Source organism: Lepisma saccharinum, chromosome 10, assembly GCF_977018435.1.
Source record: "Lepisma saccharinum chromosome 10, izLepSacc3.1, whole genome shotgun sequence".
NCBI classification, from domain to species: Eukaryota; Metazoa; Arthropoda; class Insecta; order Zygentoma; family Lepismatidae; genus Lepisma; species Lepisma saccharinum.
This window is the reverse complement of record NC_139238.1, coordinates 5,441,588-5,459,944: the sequence shown is the minus strand read 5'-3', so window position 1 is coordinate 5,459,944 and position 18,357 is coordinate 5,441,588. Positions and strand designations below refer to the sequence as shown.

The 18,357-nt window shown below is 44.8% G+C and overlaps 1 protein-coding gene across 1 annotated transcript in view; it reads left to right on the top strand.

Annotated features, from left to right (window-relative positions):
* Positions 1 to 18,357, top strand: part of Gycalpha99B (guanylate cyclase 1 soluble subunit alpha 2) — a 533,625-nt gene that overhangs the window by 148,085 nt on the left and 367,183 nt on the right. The window lies entirely within an intron of this gene.

The window sequence follows — 18,357 nt, the reverse complement described above, 5'->3', positions numbered from 1 at the left end:
TAAAGTGGGATCAGAGCTGCTGTTACATGTACAGTCAGCGGAAATAAAAATGGAAAACCTAGATTCCTGCATGGCGTTGTACCTGGTGGCCAGAATTAAAGTAACCTAACTCAGAGCCCTCTGTAGCCTGTTTGAGGCATCGTAGAACTCTTCAAATTTGGTGAATCCACTATGCAGACCATGGGGAAGAGGATGGCGATATAAAAAAAAGTAGTTCAATTTTCCGCCACCAGGTTGAAATGTGGCGCTGTACTACATAGGGCTCTGCCTTTGGCAACTTTAATTCTGGCCACCCGGTATGTGTGTTGCCTAACTCTACGGTTATGAGTGGTTTTCAATAATAAAGTGAGCCATCACCCTGCAATTAAGGATTCAATAAGGATGTGCCGAACACTGAAAGCAACATTACATACACGATACAGCGGAGTGTCCAGCCCTTGCAAGAAATGACGATGTTAGACTACTGTGTCCAATGAGAAGTCGAGTTAAAATGGCCTCGACGGGAGGAACGATACGGCGGGCTTGATAGCTCGAAGCTTGTTGCCCGTTACCACTTCCCATTCATCCAGCCAGGTTTCAAGAAGAATAATTTAGATGATCATGCAGGTCTCTCGCTGGCAGAAGGTAGACTAGCACATCGGCGTCTGTATCATCAGAATTAGCGATCGCTCAGTGGGGGCATTCGTTCCAGGTAAACAGAGAGGAAACTCCAATACTTAAGAAAGGTAGGTCAGTTAGTTGTGTACTCAGAACTGTTTGAGCCGTGCATTTCGCATTGTTCGTAGGGGAAGATTAGAATTGTTCTGTGAAATGAAGTACTGCTACAACCATTTTTCGTCTTCTGCTTCTAAGAGAACCAAATCTAACAAGCCTAACGTATAGCTCGGCCACAAGGAAAAACCTTCAGTCAAAAGAGTTCGCGCATCTTCTCTGTCCTTCTCCGTGCTCGGAGCAGTGTTGCCAGGTCAGACTTGAAAAAATCGGGAGATTGTTCCTTGGGAAACAAAATCCTATGATCTTATACAGTGTGTCCCACGAACGGCGCAACTGGGAATTAAGAGTGGCGTTACTTTGTAACCGAAACCTGTACATACATAAGTCATACACCACATGTTAGCTCTGTCCAAGTAGATATCTTTAAACATAGAAACAACAAACAGGGTGCAGTGTTGTTCATGCAGTGTTGCCAAATGTAAGTGAAAGTGTAAATTTATTTTTCCACAAACCATGGAAAATTGCATGTCAAACATTCGTACGGAAATTTGGACGTCATTTTCCACCTTGGGTAGGTGGACTATTTCGCCATCTATAGTTCAGAGAAGAAAACCGATCGTTTTCGCGTATAGCCAATCCTGAAATGCCTCGTAAAGGCGTACCGGTCAAAATGGATGTTTTAAAAAAAATTATGAGGTACAGTGGCTACACTGTTGATGTTTGAAGGCAACAAAAGGTGTGTTTAGTGATGGTCTATGACATGTAAATACTGGAAACAGGAAAAAAAATGAAAATTATGGTGAAAAAAGTGTTACTTACCTACTCCTAGCAACCATGCAATACGATAAGAGCGCCCACCGAACGAGAACAAAAGAATCAGTTAGTTGTGTACTCAGAACTGTTTGAGCCGTGCATTTCGCATTGTTCGTAGGGGAAGATTAGAATTGTTCTGTGAAATGAAGTACTCTTTGGAAGAGAGGGTGTTCATTGTGGAACATTATTTTTGTTCAAAATCGTACGCTAGTGTAAAAACTGTGTTTCGCGAGAAATATCCGAATACCAGTGTTCCAGAAAATTCGACGATATATCGACTTGTTTCCAGATTTCGTGAAACAGAATCAGTTAATGACAAACCCTACCACAGACAACCACCAGTTTTGACACAAGGTGTGCTGCAGGATGTGGGGCAGAGAATATCACAATCTCCCAGGAAATCTGTTCGTAAACTTGCTGCACAGTCAGGTGTATCAAAAACAACAACTCACCGAGCGTTAAAACAATTGCACCTACGTGCATATAAGGTACAGGCTGTGCAAGAACTGAAGGAAGCAGACAAAGGTGCACGTGTAAGATACTGCCAGTGGTTTAGAAATTTTATTAGAGACAATGGTGTGAATATTTTGGATAAGGTTCTTTTCACGGATGAAGCATGGTTCCACTTAAAAGCATGGTTCCACTTAAATGGATATGTCAACAGTCAAAATTCTCGACACTGGTCAATTAACAATCCCCATTTGTTACATGAACAATCACTTCATCCACAAAAGATCGGTGTGTGGTGCGCGATTTCGCGGAGAAAAATAATCGGTCCATTCTTTTTCAACACAACAGTTGACGGAATAATTTATCGTGACCTATTCACACAGTTTATTTCTCTGTTGGAACGTGATGAACGTGATTGTTGGTTTCAATAAGACTCCGCAACATGTCACACGTCTAATGAAACTTTAGACATGTTGGCAGAGTTTTTTGGCGATCACATTATAAGCAAAAACTTATGGCCCAGTCGCTCCCCGGATTTGACGTCTCCAGATTTCTTTTTGTGGGGTTATTTGAAACAAACAGTTTACATTAATAACCCAAGAACACTTGATGATCTAAAAATAAACATTTGCACAGCCATTAACAATATAAGCCAGTCAACCTTGCATAAAGTTGCTTTCAACATGATAAAACGTGTTTATGAATGCCTCAGGGAAAATGGTTGTCATTTTCAACATCTTTTGTAAAGCTACACTGCCTGTTACGCGCATTGCATGGTTGCCAGGAGTAGGTAAGTAACACTTTTTTCACCATAATTTTCATTTTCTTTTTTTCCTGTTTCCAGTATTTCCATGTCATAGACCATCACTAAACACACCTTTTGTTGCCTTCAAACATCAACAGTGTTGCCACTGTACCTCATATATTTTTTTAAACACCCATTTTGACCGGTACGCGTTTACGAGGCATTTCAGGATTGGCTATACTTGAAAACTATCGGTTTTCTTCTCTGAACTATAGATGGCGAAATAGTCCACCTACCCAAGGTGGAAATTGACGTCCAAATTTCCGTACGAATGTTTGACATGCAATTTTCCATGGTTTGTGGAAAAATAAATTTACACTTTCACTTACATTTGGCAACACTGCATGAACAACACTGCACCCTGTTTGTTGTTTCTATGTTTAAAAATATCTACTTGGACAGGGCTAACATTTGGTGTATGACTTATGTATGTACAGGTTTCGGTTACAAAGTAACGCCACTCTTAAATCCCAGTTGCGCCGTTAGTGGGACACCCTGTAGTAGCGGATGAACGACGTTCTCGGGGGCAGAGGGGCGAAATAGGCGTGCGCACTGTGGGGCAAGGGGACGTCCGCAGATTTCCTCCAGTGAGGGGGAAACAATGTATTTTTATCAGGCGGGTAAACGAGGCATATTTCCCTGTAATAATGTTGCCCTCTCAGAAAACACCACTTGAGTTTGAAATTATCACGTTCCTACATCCCTATTATAAAAATGGATGTAAATTACTCTGACCGAAATCAACTCATACGTCTGAAATAATAGGTACTTGTATGTCAACATTCATTTTCCAGAAGAGGAGGGGGGTGGCGACCATCCTTGCACTTCCTTCTGGACGGCCATGCCGCTATATAATTTTGTAGAAAATTATATATTTAAGTATAGAATAAGTAGTGGAGGTCAGGGCATTCTGCAACCGAAAATGAGGCTCGGTGAGGCTCGCCTTAATGGATTTTTCTCGTAAGGCATGAGCCTCATTTTCTGGCAGTGTTGCCAGCTGCTTACTCGAAAAAATCACCAAGGTTTTTTTTGGGTCTAACCTAGCCTCAAGCAAGGAGCTGGCAATCTTGCTTGAGGCTCGCCTTAATGGATTTCTCTTGTAAGGCATGAGCTCTATTTTCTCGCAGTGTTGCCAATATTTTACTCGAAAAAATCACCAAGGTTTTTTTTTGGGTCTAACCTAGCCTAAAGCAAGGAGCTGGCAACCTTGCTTGAGGCTTGCCTTACAGTGCATAAAGCAAGGAGCTGGCAACCTTGCTTGAGGCTTGCCTTACAGTGCATAAAGCAAAGTTGCCAACCTACTGGTACTTTTGCCATAGCCTTTTACAAAAAAAAGAGAGGAGAGAGAGAGGGAAGAGTTAAACAACCGACAATGCTGCCAACACCTACCTACAGCTTTTTTTTTCTTGGTCTAACCTAACCTAAAGCAAGGAGCTGGCAATCTTGCTTGAGGCTTGCCTTACAGTGCATAAAGCAAGGTTGCCAACCTACTGGTATTTTTGCCATGGCTTTTTACAAAAAAAAGAGAAAGGAGAGAGAGAGGGAAGAGTTAAACAACCGACAACTGCCAACACCCACCCTAACCTAACCTAACCTAACCTAACCTAACCTAACCCACCCTAACCTAACCTAACCTAACCTAACCCCCCTAACCTAACCTAACCTAACCTAACCTAACCTAACCAGGTCTAACCTAACCTAAAGCAAGGAGCTGTCAACTTTACTTAAGACTTGCCTTACAGTGCATAAAGCAAGGTTGCCAACCTACTGGTATTTTTGCCATAGCTTTTTACAAAAAAAAAGAGAGAGGAGAGAGAGAGAGAGGGAAGAGTTAAACAACCGACAGCTGCCAACACCCACCCTAACCTAACCTAACCTAACCTAACCAGGTCTAACCTAACCTAAAGCAAGGAGCTGGCAACCTTGCTTGAGGCTTGCCTTACAGTGCATAAAGCAAGGTTGCCAACCTACTGGTACTTTTGCCATGGCTTTTTACAAAAAAAAAGAGAGAGGAGAGAGAGAGAGGGAAGAGTTAAACAACCGACAGCTGCCAACACCCACCCTAACCTAACCTAACCCACCCTAACCTAACCTAACCTAACCTAACCTAACCTAACCCACCCTAACCTAACCTAACCTAACCTAACCTAACCAGGTCTAACCTAACCTAAAGCAAGGAGCTGGCAACCTTGCTTGAGGCTTGCCTTACAGTGCATAAAGCAAGGTTGCCAACCTACTGGTACTTTTGCCATGGCTTTTTACAAAAAAAAGAGAGAGGAGAGAGAGAGAGAGAGGGAAGAGTTAAACAACCGACAGCCCACTTACAGCTTTTTTTTGTCTAACCTAACCTAAAGCAAGGAGCTGGCAACTTTGCTTGAGGTTTGCTTTACAGTGCATAAAGCAATTTTTGCCAACCTACATATACTAAACAAGGAGAGCCGGCACTGCCGTAAAAGAGAGAGAGATGGATGGGTGGTAACACTGCACGGGTTCAACGTCATCAAGTAAAAATCGCCTTAATGGTTTTTTCTGGTAAGGCATGATCTCTATTTTCTCGCAGTGTTACCAACTCCTACCTACACTTTTTTTTACTTGGCAAGGGCTAGAGAGAGAGAAAAACTTATAGCTGACAACAGTAATGAGCGAATGCGCCATATCGTAATTTTCCAACTCCGGCAATGTTTGTATATCGTGACCTTTGTAAACCTCTCTCTCTCGGGGGAACGATGTGCCACACACACACACACACACACACACACATACACACACACGCGCGCGCGCTTATGTATTGTGACGCAAACAAACAAACAAAATAATAATTGTTGTTTTTTAGGATACCTGGCCCCTATAACCTCGCCAGGGTGCGTGGTGCCCAGCCAAAAAAAAGTAAAAGTTTTCTAATGGCTGCGGTTATCTACAACCGCACCTCTGTAGAGTTTCACGTGTTTTTTTTTTCTCAAACTTCCATGAAACTCTACAGAGGACCCCCGTAATGCATGCAACGTGTACTAACGACTCTAGTGTTATTTGATGTTGTGATATTTTTGGATATAGAGTTTTATTGTGAGATATAGATAAAAATAATTATGTTTATTATAATATTTTCTTGATGAAGATGGAGAATATGTGTGTGTTACAAATAAAGTTGCATGCTTTTTTTTTTCTAGTGCGTGTATGTGTTTCTGATGTTTCGACAGCATCTGAAACGATAAAAAAAGAAATTTTATTGTTAATTTTCACGTGTAAAAACAACAACAAATTTTTTTGTGCAAATTTTCTGATTGTCTCGTGCTATAGTGCAAAAAAGATATTGTAACTGATAACTAATGAAATTGATATTTGTAACTGATCTGAACTAGTGAAATTCGTATTGTGCTATTGTAACTGATTGTGCTAGTACAAAAAATTTCTTATTTGTGCAAGAAAAGATGTTAAAAACTTGTTAAAACTGCTCTGTGACCCTCTCGTTCTTCACGTCGTAGGCGAAGGACTTCTCTGCAATCAGGATGACACTGCATAGGGTATCCTCGGGCAAGGCATCGTGGAACTCGCAGACGACCTTGATGTTGGTTCGATCGTTGACCACAACCTTCTTTCTCTTAGATGTGTTGATGACGGTCATGGGTCTCCGTGCTTTGAACTCGCTGGGCGTGTAGTACATGTCCACGCTTCCCTCGGTCACGCGTTTGTAAGCCGAGAACGCTTCGTAAAGTTTGAGGTAATCGTTTTTGGTCACGTCGAGGTTGTAATTCTCGCGCGGGAACACTTCGTTGCGTCCGTTCTTCAGATAAACGTTCTTGATCTTGCAGTCGTCGAACTTGCTGGAATCTTTTTCCTGATTCTTGTCCCTCCCGGTCTGAAAAAGCACTACGACGAAATCTGGCATGTCGAACTGTATGTTGTTGAACTGCGTCGTCACGTCGAATTCCATGTGACTTCCCGACGCTATTTTCTGCACGCACTGGTAACCGTGAAAGTGAATCGGCACCTGCGGATTTTTCAAGATCTCCGCTTTGTACTTGAGGGCGTAGTTCGTTTCGTATTCCACCACCGGCATTCTCAATTCCATGCTCCGGATGACGCATTTCGCTGCTTCGGGTAAAGTGTTGGCTATCGGCGTGGTGCCGTCCGGACCCAAAGTAGCGTATCGCATTAGTGCGTCGTTGTCGTTGGCCGCTCTTCGAAACGTGATCCTCAGTCCTCCCTTCCACATGATCTCCTTGTAGTCCGAGAAGAAACCAGGCAGCAGACGCATGGGAAAAAGCATCGTGTGACTTCTCGTCGATATTTTGGTCCCGGCTTCGAATCCCCCGGCCTGGTAGTACGCTGCGTCCGTTTTGGATAATTTCAACGTTCCCACCGCCGTCGACGTGATGCCTGGATAATCTATTCTGTCGATGACGGTGTTGTGTTTCCTCACCTCCACCTGCGAGAACAGGTGAGGCACGAAGTTGTCCACGAGTATCAAGTTTGCTGCTGCGGGAAACGCGTCTCCGCTTTCTTTCTTCACCACGTCGAATTGAAGATAGAGGTCCGCTCTGTGAGGATGAATGAACCCGTCGCCTACGTCCACGTCGTATTCGATCTCCCTGTTCGCCTCGTTGAGATTGGCGAACGTGCGACGGTTGGGAGGGAAAGATTGCAATTCGTAACTTTCGATTTGCTCCATTTTACATGTATGGTTATTTATTATATGTTGATCTCCACGATGGCCGTCGTAGTGGCACCTGCGAAATCCACCACGTCTCCTTTCTCGTTCGTCACCACCAACTCTATGTCGTCTATGCGGTTGCGACATACTGGAAAATAGATTGGCGAAGAGGGAGTGTAGATGATCGGTTCCATGAACTCGGAACTTGGTTTGAAAGTGGCTATGATTCCCGTCTGCTTGTGACTTCCTAACAATCCGTCCGAAGATTTCGTGATCATACCTTCGGCCACGTTACAGTGTACGTTCAGAGTCTCTATGGCCAAGAATTTAGGAATGTTGGTTGCTACGTGCTTGATGCCAGCTTCGAGTTTGGTGTCTTTCTCGAAACCTAAAAGTTCTCCCATGGTGCCCAGGTCCACGGTCTCCGTCGCGGATAGGATTTCCACTCTGTGCGTGACCGAATTTTGAGAAAGGTATGTGCCTTTGGGTAATTGAGCTTGCAAAGTGGAAAGATTGTATTGTCCTGGCGTGACGACGATGTGTTCGCTTCCGACGCTAATTTTGTTGTTGTGCTGCGTGACGTTAGGTATGAGGTACATGCTGTAGAATGCACGCAGAGCCACGGATTTAGGATAGACGATGTCGTCGTGCAGCGTGAGTTTCAAGATTGAAGATTCGCTCGTGAGATGGAACACGCCCATCCTAGTGATGCTGTTTGAGGTTCCACAATGCTTTCTGGAAATCCTCGATCGTAGGGTTATTTATTTTAGAGAGAAACGCGAGCACGGAGAGGCAGAGATGACCGCAGTTCACGTCTCCGAAATCTTGAATGCGTTCGTCGTTGTAGTATATAGAGGTTTTGTTCGTTTTCAGATAATGAATTAAATTTGTAGGTGGAACACCTCCGAAAGAATCGAAAACGAATGCTTTATCATTGTCGTTTTTGTGGTAACATACCCAATGCGTGCCTGGATTTTCTTGACCGTCCAAGTTGACTACTCCGCATTCTTTTCTTTTAACGCTTGAAGGTAACGAGTCGGACATGAAAACTCCTCTGAAGTGTTTGATTTGTAACGGTTCGATCAGAGATTCAATGTCTCGGTTGGTGAGTGCTGTTGTTTCTTTTTTTTAAACTTCTTCATCACGCCCTTCCCCTTTTTCTTCTCCATGGCCAGGTTGTGACGTTTCTGTTCTTCCAATTCCGCCTTGTTCTTCTTCGAGTCGATGACGGTTTTCGCGATAGCGGCACTTCCGCCGGCCAAACTTCCAACGGCCCCCAATGCTGCCAGGATGGCCGGGATGCTGAATATGAAACCTCCGATCTTTTGCTGTTTCCGCGAACGCTGCAATCTTTTCAATTGAGGTGTGCTGAGCAGCAATTTCATTCCGTGTCCTTTTGACAAGCAAGAACGTTTCTTTTCGCGTTGTTTCTTGGTGAGTAACCCATCGAGAGCACCTAGATTTTTTAGATTCGAATATGGTATCTGGTACACGACACCCTTGGGCTTCATGTTGATGCTCTATGTGTTATTTTCACGGTATGTTATTTATATATATATTCTGAGATTTTTTCTTGTGTAGTTTTTTTACGGTATGTTATTTATATACCCCACCCCAATTTTTGTTTCGTGTTCATGGCGATAGTGGTACCCAGTGCGGCGACCCGTTCACCCAGCGATGCGTCTCTGCTCACGAACCTTTCGAAAGCTGCATGTTCCAATTTTTTGTCTGCTTCGTGACGTGCGTCCAGATCCGTCTGCGTGGTGTTGTAGGCGATGTCGTGATCTTTGCATGCCGCGTCCAACGGATTCACACCCTTGTCTCTTCTCTCCAATCTTTTCTCGAGTTTGGTACCCGGTCCGCAGTACTGGTAGCCAGGTAGATGCATCTCGAAAGGTAACTTGTTGATGATGTCGTTCACGAGCCCCTTTCCTTCGGCCACGTTCCAAAATTTTGGAGGCAGCGTGTTGATGATTTTGATCAGGTAACCTATGCCCTTGTCGTCGTTCACGATGAAGTTGGAAAGTTTCGTGCTGATCATGTCCACGATGCCAACCTTCTCGTTGTAGAAATTACGGTTGCCTGCATTCTCTTCGCCGGCTATCACCAACAATCGGTCCACGAGTTTCCTAACATCGTCCACCCAAACAAATTCTTTGGGTAGCGTGTTGTAGCGTTTGACGCCGCTGCCTGTTTTGACCTGGTTCCAAATCGGTTTGATGAGATTCCTGTACTTCTCGCCGCTGCTCGATTTCACCCTATTCTGCGAGGCGTCGTTGTTCTGGTACAAGGCATCCTTCATGATCAAAATTTCCTTGTAACTTTGGTAATCTTCGTCGGTGTAATCTTTCGGCTGCTTTTTGGCAACGAGTTCCCACAGTCCCACCGTACCCGGATACCTGTTCCAACTATCCTTGTCGCCTAAATTGACTTTAATATCGTTACCTTCGAAGGTCACCTTCGATTTCCCAATCTTCCACACCACACCGCCGCCTTCGCTGGTTTCCATGCTGGGATACAATCCGAACACTTCATCCTTGTCGAATTTCCCCGTGCTCAGGTAGTCTCGTGCCAAAGGTCCCAACTCGATTTTATCCGAAGACGTGCTGCCTATGGCTCGACGTCGTGCCGGTGCATCCTTCAGTTCGAACGGCGTCGAAGGAATGCTCGAAATGGGCGTGGGTACGGCGTAACTTTTAGCTGCGAGCGGTACGAGTTCGTTGATCAAATTTTTATTTTGTTCCGTGACACTTTTAATTTCTTTACCTAGACCGCTGATGGCATCGATCACAGGTTGATCCTGACGTTTCTTCTCTTCGTAGAATCCGCGATTCTCGGATTTCCAACCTTTGAAGCGTTTCGCGAGGTAATCGCGAAGCTTGAGAATTTCGTCCTCGATTTTTCGTTTCGTCATGACGTTTATTTATATACGTCGTTTCTCACAACGTTGCAACGTTTAGAAAGTCGTTGATTTTGTTTCTGTATTTTCCGTCGTTGGGTTTCCTCGTCATGTCGATCGTCACGAATCCGAAATCGTCACCGTTCCAGCAAGTAGAGCAGCAGCGTTCCGAAAATTGATTGTAGTTCATGTCTCCGCCTACGTAGTCATCGTACGCGTGCTTGAGGTTGGTGTGATCTTGACGAAACAAACATATGAAATTAGCGTTGTCGCGTACTAACTGTTTTGGAATTTTGGAAAACGTTTGAGCTAGGTAAAAACAATCCATTCCTTTGTGACGACCTTGCGTGAAAAAGTTGCGAATTTCATTTTGATTTTCCAGGATGGCGTCGTCGAACACAATGACTGAATTTTCACGACAATCGTCGAGTGGTTTTATTTCCGAGGCGAACGTTGCAATGTCCAGACCATCGTACAGTTTCATCAGTTGCTGGTATTTGGATTGCTCCAAACTTTTCGAAAACACGTACAGGTGCCTGTTCTTCCAATCTAACCAATTCGGTGCGAGGAGAAAATTGTCCACGAGCAGTGTCGTTTTCCCACACCCCGAAGGACCTACGATCAGACAGCGGATGCTGTCGGGAAGCAACTCACCGTTCTTTTTTTTTCTCGTTTGACTTTCCGGATCCGGTAGACGCTTCACCACGTTCCACGTACTCACAAGATCACTTCGTTCGCGTCGATCCAACTCTTTTCCGGAAGTCCCAGCCATTTGACCAAAAGTTTGTCACCTTTCCTACGCAATATTTTCTCGATGAGGTACGTGTCGGGGTGTTTCGTTTTAGAGAGTTCCTCTTCGTAAAATCTTCCTTTCAAAATCTCGCCGCTACTATCTTTTATTATATACGTGTGTCGGTTTCCGGGTAGAACTCGAACCACCGTAAAAAGTTCCGTGCTCCAATTTTTTGTGAATCCCTTCTCGAAGGTGCGTTTGAATTTGCTGATCCTCACCTGGTCTCCAATTTTGTATTTAGCTTTTTTTGTCGTGGGTGTGTACTTTGGGCAGTAAACGGTAGAAATTAAACGCTGCTCGTCAGACTTGGTAACGTCAACTGGCTTCATGCCTATCGTTCTGTGTACCGTTTCATTATAGGTGTCGACGAGTTCCGGCAGGATGTCGACCCATTTGTAATTTCCCCGAAGCGTGAATCGTTTCCACATGTGTGTTTTCAAGGTTCGATTGAATCTTTCCACGATGCTGGCTTTGATGTGACTGAAGGTCGAATAATGTCGAACGTCATGTTTTTGAATAAACTTTTGGAATACGGCGTTGTAAAATTCCTTCCCCTTGTCTGTTTGCAGAAACCGTGGTCGTCTGCCACCGCTTTCGCGAAAAATTAATTTGAATGCTTCCGTGACGCATGTTCCCGTTTTGGCTTTCAAAGGTAGAGCCCATGCGAATTTCGAAAACGTGTCTATGACGGTGAGAAGATACTTGTTGCCCTTGTTCAATTTATGTACGTTTTTCAAATTGCCGCTGCTCATCTCCACGAGGTCGCTTTGCCAGAGATCGTCGATGCCCTTGGTTACCACAGCCAAACGTTCGTAGTTGCGGCGTGCAGGTTTATGCAATTCTTCGACGATGGCTTGCCTAGACATTTTTTTTAGAGATTACGTTTCAAGAGAAGCACAAGCGTGATGGGATTCAAAGAGGGTGGCACTTCGCTCGTGTTTTGAATGATCAGCTTATCGCCGGCACTCACGTCGAAAACGGTGAGATCTTCGTCTTCGTGTATTTCATATATGTTGCGCGTTTCGTTCCAACGTGCCAGAGGAATGTTTCCTGCTTTCTGGACACCACGATTCGATATCAAGGTCATGGTGGGAACGCTAGCTTTTCTACCGTGAGACCAGTACGAAAATTCGTTTATCTGAATCGTGCCATCGAGGAGAAACTTGTAGTACGGATGATAAGGATGCAACATGTACAGTTTGTTACCTTCGACGAACGTGGAGATTCTCTGTTGATTGGGTACGCTGTTGATTTCGATGGCTTGCAGAGAATGCAGTTTAGCGAATTTAGTGTCGACGCCGAGCAGATTACTGTGAACTTGTCCGAGTTTATTTTCGATGGGCAGCAAATGCTCGACTATGGTATCTGTTACGGCAGAAAACGACGGTTTGATTTTCACTTCCACGTTCAACTGCTTATAGTTTTCGTTGAGTTCTTGCAACTTGGCACCGAAAGAGGCCAGCGTCGATTCCTGCGTGGATTCCAGCACTCCAACTTGATCTCTGATGTTGACGACGATGTTCTGAAGGTTCTCGACTTGATTCAATTTCGAGCTCTTCTCGGTAAGATCGTTCACGATGCTTCGCATCTCTGTAAACTGCGTGTGAAGGTTGGCGACGCTCTGCGAAGTGGGCAGCGTCGACACCAGCGAACTGATTTCGTCTCGAATCTGTTCCACGTTCGCCGTTTCCGTTTCCAGTCGTTTCAGCATACGTGATATGTTCCTTTTCAAAGCGTGCAATTCTTTGGAGGTGGGGAGATTGGCCACCCTACTCTCGAGATCGCTCAATGAATTTTTGATGTCGCTCGAATCGGATAGTGCCGTCACCGCCGTTTTCAATTTTTCCAAATCTTCGCTCGAAGGCACGCTCGTCCGTAACGATTCCAAGTCACCCTGTATGTTGTCGAGTACGTGATGAAAATGAGCGAGATTCGTTTCGACGTTCAAATTTTCTAAATATTCGATCTTCTGCTGAACCGTGCTTAACGTGTCTTGAATGCTCGTCAACGCTCTCGCTTCAGCGTGAATATTTTTAATTTCTTCGTTGATCAATTCCAAGGACGCCTGAAGCGTAGCGATGGTGGTTTGAATGTGTTCGAAATCTTGATAGGCCTCCAATTGAATTTTTATGTTCGCGACGCTTTTACCGATGACCTGCAGTTCGTCCGACGATGGTAGGTTCGTCATTGTATCTTCCAAAGTCTGCAACTTGGATTTAATTTCTTCCAACGTGCTGGTGAATTCTTCTTGTAATTTGGAAACAACAACATGCAAGCGTTCTGCGTCTATATCGTTCACAACGGTTTGAAGTTCAGATAAATTTTTTTCTATTGCGGAAGTTCGTTCTTCGATTTCGAGTTTCAATTTTTCCAAATTTTCATTTTTCGATTGAAATTGCTGTAATTTGGCCAAATCATTTTGAAGCGAATCCACGCTCAACTGTATATTTTGAACGCTGTCGTAAGAAGGTACGTCGACATAATTTTTTATCAGCGTCTTCAGTTCGGAATCGATTTTCAGAATGGGGTCGAGACATTGCGTTTGGAGCGTAGCGATTTCCGACTCTAAACTTTTGTTTAAGGTTTCCTGCAAAGCGATCAAATCGGTCCTCAACTTCTTAACTCGAACGTCCAACATGAGAATCTCTTCTGCGTGGTCTACACGCTTGGTGTTGCCGAAAATGTCGTTAGGCATTTTTGGTTAACGGTTATTTATAATAGGATAGACGATTCGTAATTCTACGAAGAGAGGAATAAGTTTGTCGTAATCTCCGAGGAGTTCCATGTAAAGATAATCTCCTGCAGACACATCGTACGTAATGTTAGAAAGCATCTTGTCGTGCTTGATTCGAAAAATGTTCTTGCCGGTAGAAATTTTGATTTCGCCTGCGTTTTCCGGATTCACGGTGATTTGAAGTTTCCCGTCGATCGGAATTTCGTAGAAATGTAAATTGTTATTAAAAACATAAAACATCTTGCCCACATCGTCATTCAGTTTCGTCCAAATGCTGTTGAGGTGAATGATCAACAGACCGTTGAGTTTAGGTAACGCGGAAGATAAGACTTCATGATCTGGTATGGTTTCCATAATGATCTGTTTTTTGAAACCGAACAAATTCATAGGCATGCTGGTTATTTAAGAATACGGTCAAAGTTTTTTTGTAATGACAGTCAAAGTGTTTTTTTTTTGTTTTGTTTTGTTTTTATGAATCTTCTGTTGAAGATGGACATATGTTGCAGGTTTTGCTTTCTGCTAAGCGATAGTGCCCCCACGGCAATGTGTGAATACCACACTCGAGGACGCACCTCTTATCGTCATCAGGATCCAGCGCAATTTTTCTAACTTTGTTTGTGGTCAACACATGGTCGACGCTCTGGATGCGCTGTTCTGCTCTTAGAACCGACGACCTGGTCTTGAGGCAATCGACGAAGTCCTCGAATGTGAGATGCTCCCGAACCACCTGTCTGCCGACACCCTTGGCCTTCTTGGTAACGCTGCCCTCGGCTTTGATGGCATAGGCCTTGGCGCGAGGACCTGCAAACTCGAGAATTACATCACCGTCCTTCTCGTCTTTGAGTTTGCCAGGCACCTTCTTGTTGCGGGGCAGGATACCGTACTTGTTTTGCTGGGCATAGCCCGAGGTGTCGAAAAGGTTAACCAAAGATGGAACTGTGGCTATATCCCCGTACGCGTTGTCCGTGCGAACGTGGTACACCAAGCTGTCCGTGTCCGTGTAGAGTAGGCTAATATTGTTGTTATAGTGCTGGCGTAGTTTCCCATAATATATTTGAAACATGTGCAGCTTGCTCAGGTCTAATACTGAGGCGCCAACATAAATTGGCTTGTTGAGCTTCACCTCGCTCTTCCTCATATGCACCAGAGCAAGCTGTTCGTTATAAATAGTCCCCGATTTGAATAACGGGTTTGCTACGAGCCTGTGACATTGTGCTTTGTTTGATATTAGCCTCACATCTACACGATTCCGTACATTCTCCATGGTTTTCCCGAACACCGCATTGTTCATAAGCTTGAAGAAATCCTTATCAAGCTCGGACGTGGCTGCGGTGCGGTGTTTGGTGTTGACTTCAATATATGGACGCAACCACGGAGAATGCTCGAACTTGATGATGCGGTGAACTGCGTGGACCGCGACCCCTCGCTGCATCAACCACCGGAGATTCTGGTAGTGCAGGACGTAACGCTTTTTGGGCTCGAAATCCATGACGAGCTTCTTCTGGTTGGAATCGGGTGGACACTTGAACTCGGGTGCAGGGGGGAGATCGCTGAACAAATCCTGCAGCTTCTCGGAGAATTGCAGATCAACCTCGGCGAAGAACCCATGTTCTGAATCGTCGAAGCTTTCAATGTCGAAGTTGGAGGGGTTGGCCCACTCGAACCCTCTAAAGGGGGGTGGCTGCATCATGGAGTGTCCGTACAAGTTATTCACGTCCGTGTACATGATGTAGCTGGACGGTTGTGAGGGGTCGTAACCGGTGGCCATGTGATGGTTGTTGGCGCGCGCGTGCCGTTGCGACACCTGGACCATGCCACCCCGGATGGCGCGTTCCACAACCAGCACCATGTCATAATCGGAAAGAAGCTCCAGCTCGATCTTCGTCACCAGAGACATGGCTGACCACGCCAGTCCGGGGAGACTATAGGAGTAGGCGGGGTCCAGCTGGTAGATCTTCATTGCGGTCGCACGGAACGTCTGGAACACGTCGGCGAGGAGCGTCACATCAAGTCTGAGGTAGGCGTCGTGGTAGTCCCCGAGAGTTCGACAGCCCAGCTCGCGCCACATTGACTGGGCATGGTGATATTCTTCGTCGGTGATGTTCGAGCCTCGTAGCTGACTGTAGAACTTCGCCTGGGGAGGTAGCGACGTCTCCGCGAACTTGGAAGGGTCTGTGATGTATTCGTAGGGATAGACCCCCTTACGCTTGAAGAGGCCGGCGTCCAAGTTCGGAAAGTTTGCTGAGGTGATGAGCATTTGCTCGTCGCTAAGCTTCCCCGCGAGAGCATCGAGGCTTGCCGGGATGTTTTTGCTGCTGTTTTTGATTGTCAAAAGTGAACAGACACCTTCGACAAACTTCTATGCTACTATGATGCTTGCTTTTTTGGCTCGACACCAACCGGGAGAGGGAACGGATAAGGGTGTAGTGGTGATGGGTCTCGTCCTTGATGAGCAGAAGGTGAATTTCCTGCGCACCATCGTCCTCTACGTCGCTCACCTGGATGGGGTACACCGCATTTTTGTCAGTGAGGCCATAAACGTTGATAGCCAACCGCGCACGAGCCTCGAACTTTTGAATGTCCGGGACCTCTACGGGATAGTCGATCCCAACCATCGCAACTTCCAGCTCTGACTCGTAGGGTAGGTAGTGGTTAACTCGGTGCGGTTGGTTTTTCCTGTTGACAGGGTGCAAAGCTGCAAGCACCGACCATACGAAGCACTTGGCGTCACTGTTTTGAATGTTCAGGACAGCCTTCTTTGCCGCGATGGAAGGTGGTAAGGGGACGTAGCTGGAGGCGGAGAGAGGCGTAAACTTGCAAAGTTTGACGCACAGTTCGTGAGGCCCCCCACACAGCGAACCCCCCGAGCCTTTAGCTTGATGTTCTTCTTGTTTTGCCACCAGCTCATCGGCAAACTGGTTGTAGATGACCTCGAGGTTGTCGACATCCGCCAGATGCAGCGTCTTCGCCTTGGTGTTGTGGCAGAAGCTGTAAATTTCATCGGACGGCTTCTTGTACTGGCAACGTAGCGATGCGTAGAATTTGGTGGAGTGCGTTGCAAGCGCATCACCGAGGATGGAAATGATTTTGGCTTGCACGTTCTCCAAAAAACTACGCACGTCGCATGAGCCCTCCGAAGTGAGGACAAAGTCCTGTAACAACCGCTCGAAAGCAGTCTGGTTCGCTTTCGCCCCAGGCTTGACACGTTTCGTGGGTGGTGTATTGATGGGGGCTGCTTCTGCCTTCCTCTTGGTGGAGGTCGAAGGCTGGGCCCCAGATGTATTTTTGCTTAGACAATTAAGCTTATGCTTCTTGGCATACGCAATTGTGAACTGTTTATTGCATCCGGAACATAGTTCAGTGGCAGCCAAATGCTTGCCTGGCACGCAGGTACGACAATGTCTTGCAAAATTTCTGCTTGATATGTTTGTTTTGCACACAGGACAACTTTTCATGGAGCGCATTTTTTTGGGGGGTATGTTTATTTATATGTGATCTGTTGGTGGTAGAGTGTTTACAAAAAATGCCTTACGAGAAAAATTTTGTAGGCTAATTCTAATTAGTGTTAGTTTGAGGGGTTTATTTATATATGGGTGGCGTTGTTTTCCTCAAATATGTGCTTTAATAAACCCTGTAAAAAAATTTAAAAAAATATATAAGAAAAATATGATTGTTCCACGATGCCTTGCCCGAGGATACCCTATGCAGTGTCATCCTGATTGCAGAGAAGTCCTTCGCCTACGACGTGAAGAACGAGAGGGTCACAGAGCAGTTTTAACAAGTTTTTAACATCTTTTCTTGCACAAATAAGAAATTTTTTGTACTAGCACAATCAGTTACAATAGCACAATACGAATTTCACTAGTTCAGATCAGTTACAAATGTCAATTTCATTAGTTATCAGTTACAATATCTTTTTTTGCACTATAGCACGAGACAATCAGAAAATTTGCACAAAAAAATTTGTTGTTGTTTTTACACGTGAAAATTAACAATAAAATTTCTTTTTTTATCGTTTCAGATGCTGTCGAAACATCAAAAACACATACACACACACTAGAAAAAAAGCATGCAACTTTATTTGTAACACACACATATTCTCCATCTTCATCAAGAAAATATTATAATAAACATAATTATTTTTATCTATATCTCACAATAAAACTCTATATCCAAAAATATCACAACATCAAATAACACTAGAGTCGTTAGTACATGTTGCATGCATTACGGAGGTCCTCTGTAGAGTTTCATGGAAGTTTGAGAAAAAAAAAAAACACGTGAAACTCTACAGAGGTGCGGTTGTAGATAACCGCAGCCATTAGAAAACTTTTACTTTTTTGGCTGGGCACCACGCACCCTGGCGAGGTTATAGGGGCCAGGTATCCTAAAAAACAACAATTATTATTTTGTTTGTTTGTTTGCGTCACAATACATACGCGCGCGCGCGTGTGTGTGTATGTGTGTGTGTGTGTGTGGCACATCGTTCCCCCCGAGA